Consider the following 3,546-nt stretch of genomic DNA (forward strand, 5'->3'; position numbering starts at 1 on the left):
ATGGATGTTTCAAATACCAACAAGAGTGAAAGAGGTTTTGGACAAAATCTAAAGCCGATTTCTTTGGGACAGATCCATAGAAAGGATAAAGATACACTATGTCGATTGGAGCTTTATATGTCTTTATATGGATATTGAAAGACTATGAATTATTGATTTGAATCTAAAAAAAGAGTCGTGTTGAATAAATGGATTAGGTATAGCAGAAAGAATCTGGAAGCTTGTGGAGAAGACATGAGGAGTAGGGAGAAATTAATATCGATAATGGAGAACACAATGAGGATATTGGGTGAGTGGCGAAACATTGTGAAGTCTCCAAACTCAATGAATGGCTCATCACAATTTTTAGATGAGGGTACGGGATTAGTGGAGGGGAATGGGAAAAATATTGATTTATGGAATTGCCATGTTCTAATCCCGAGTCATGACCAGTGCAAGGACCAAGTGAGCAAAGCCCACTTGATCCAAGCAAGCCTCATGAGTAGTCACGCGTGATCATATGTCATAATCTCATAATGAGAGTGAACATCTCAATGTTTGTGAATATATATGTGTCCACATGTGCATTTATAATTTAACACCTTATCATAGTCAAATAATTCATAATATTTCTCAACAATGTTACACATCCAATATTGACATTTCAAAGCACATCTCATGTGCATATCATGTTTGTAATCATATATTCAAATGATGATATTTATATCTTGGTGTTTACCAACACCTTTATTACAAAATAGAAATTTAACAAGCCAAACCTTCACTACTAGACAATGTTCATCAATACTTTAAATATACAAAATATATCTAGCCACGGATAGCGAAATAGACATGAAATAAAGGTGACACCTACTGGATGCCTTTCAACGATACTTATCACAAGAATGAAGGAGAATCCTCTAATAACAATGATTTGCCTAGCTGTAAATTTGAAAACCAAAACATGAATTTAAAAATGTGAGTAAGAACTTAGTGAACATGGCATGAGGAGAACAAGTTAAATGATAAAGTATTTAATAACACCATGACTTTATTTTCGACCATGTAGTTTGCATCAAACCAAAACAAATGCATATGCAAGTAAAACCAAACCTTTCAAGTCGTATATGAATAGTTCAAAATATAATTATCCTTAGAAACTGAGATTCCATATCTTAAACAATTTCAAGTGAAACTTAGAACATACTAATTCACAACATCATTACAAAGACTAATATCCATAGTCAATCTAATTACTCCAACCAAAGGCTACCTTAAAATCAATTAACAATTTCATAACACCTTTCAGATGCAAATAACATTATTAAGGTGCACCATGTAATATGCCAAATTTATATGTATTAACAAGATCTGATAAGGCACGTAATATGACATGCTAAGGCATGTTGTATATATCAAGACGTGAAAAGGCACGTAACAAGACATGATATGTGTCTCAGTCCACACCAACCCCTATGAGGTATTGTTTGCTTTAGCCCGCTGGCTTCACGATTTTGTCCCATAAAAGGTGTATCACAAGTTGAAGGTGGTGTGAACCATTAGATGTCAAGTATCACTCTAGTACATAGTTAGAGTAGGATTTAAGGTTCACATCTAAGATCATGACATCCTCCCTTGACTCCCCTCTGGGAGCTTTTCTTCGATGTAAGATTTATGGCTCTCTGTCGAGGTAATGATATTCTGCCATGTAGTATACAACAAGATGTGACAAGGCACGTAACAAGACATGTTAAGTGTCACAACCCAATTTTAGGCCATGACTGGCACGATGACTAAGAAGATAGGATCCCCTTGATCCAAACAAGCCTTTCTCATTTAATATGCCTATACGTAATCCATCACCAGTATACATCGAAAGTCTACCGAATTCAACAACAAGGTTCATATATGTACTTTCATTTATTAATAGACATTAAACTCGAGTCAGCTCTCACATATACCAAACATAACATCATCCATTTGCACACTCGTGTGTTCACGTAAGCCTTCAACCCATTACATTATATCATATGTCGTACATACCTATATACTTGTTTGTAGATAGATACATCAAAGTACATTGCCATGCCTAGCTATAAAATAAAGTAATGCTAACCCACACTCATAATTACATGACTCAAAAGCAAACTCGTAAGTGAAATGCAACATGAGACAAGTAGGCTCCATAGTCGACCGCTAGGCATACCTATCAAACGAGACTCGAGGATCCTTCCTCAAGTGGCGACCCAAGCTAATCACTTATCCGAAAATCAAAAACATGAGATTTAAAAATGTAAGTATAACTCAGTGAGTGAATAGTCTAAGGAACAAGCTAAGCATAATTCGGTAATAAAATGATGCCTTTATTTACAACCATGCACTTTGCTGTTAAAGCCAAATCTCATTCAATCATATATGATAATGCATTTTGCATCAATCAGATGTGTTTATACATGTGTGCAAACTTCCTTGGAAGTTAGGGGAAAGGTGCTAACCAATGGCCCTTGAAAGGCATTTAAAAGGAATGCACAACTTAAGTGTATTATAGAGGGATTGACCCTTTGGCTTATACGGGTCAATCCCTAACTCACAAAAATATCTTATAGGTTTGTCTTCTGGGGATCGACCTTTCTGTACTAAGGGTTAATCCTTCTAGGACATAGAGCTTTCCAATTAACTACTAGATGGTAGGGATCGACCTTTTTTACTTTGAGGGTTGATCCTTTTCACAAAAAAAATTCAAATTTCTAAGTTTCTTAGAACTCCAACTTTGATCTAATCAAGAGTCAATCCATCCATTTCCATCAAAAAGTCTTTTTTACAAGCTTAACACCATCTAATTGCAAATCTCATTGTATCACAAATGGTGGATCGCAATCCAACCCAGAATTAGCTCAATTGAGTGCCATTTCAAGATTCACTGTAAATATTCATCTCAATTGAATATCTAATAAAAAGGTTCAAGCCAAAGGTTTCTCAACCAATGAAGTACTGTCAAGACCAACACTACCTAGGGCAACAAGCAATGTGTTTTAGCACACGTCTAGCACCATAGTCCTTGTTGGATAGGGTGAGCAAGTTATGTGTCTCAACACATGCCCAGCACCACAGCCCTTGCTAGAAATGGTGAATAAGTGATGTGCCTTAGCACACATCTAGCACCAAAGCCTTTGTTATATAGGGTAACAAGTGATGTGCCTTAACACACGTTTAGCACCATAATCGCTGCTAGATAGGATGATAAAGCATGTGCCTTACTTGTTGCACATGTCTAGCAATAAGCCTCGCTAGATACGCATAACAAGCAATGTGTCTTAACACATGTCTAGCACCATTACCTCTACTAAATAGGATGATCAAGCATGTGCCTTACTTATTGCACCATAGCCCTTGCTAGTTAGGAAGAACAAGCATGTGTCTTACTTATTACATATGTCTAGTACCATAGCCCTTGCTAGATAAGAACAAACATGTGTCGTACTTATTGCACATCTCTAGCACCATAGCATCGACTAGATAAAAATAACAAGCATGTTTCTTACCTATTGCACATATCTAGCACCATGC

The sequence above is a fragment of the Theobroma umbraticum genome, unplaced genomic scaffold, assembly GCF_002168275.2.
Source record: "Theobroma umbraticum cultivar Fairchild unplaced genomic scaffold, ASM216827v3 scaffold_39.0, whole genome shotgun sequence".
NCBI lineage: Eukaryota > Viridiplantae > Streptophyta > Magnoliopsida > Malvales > Malvaceae > Theobroma > Theobroma umbraticum.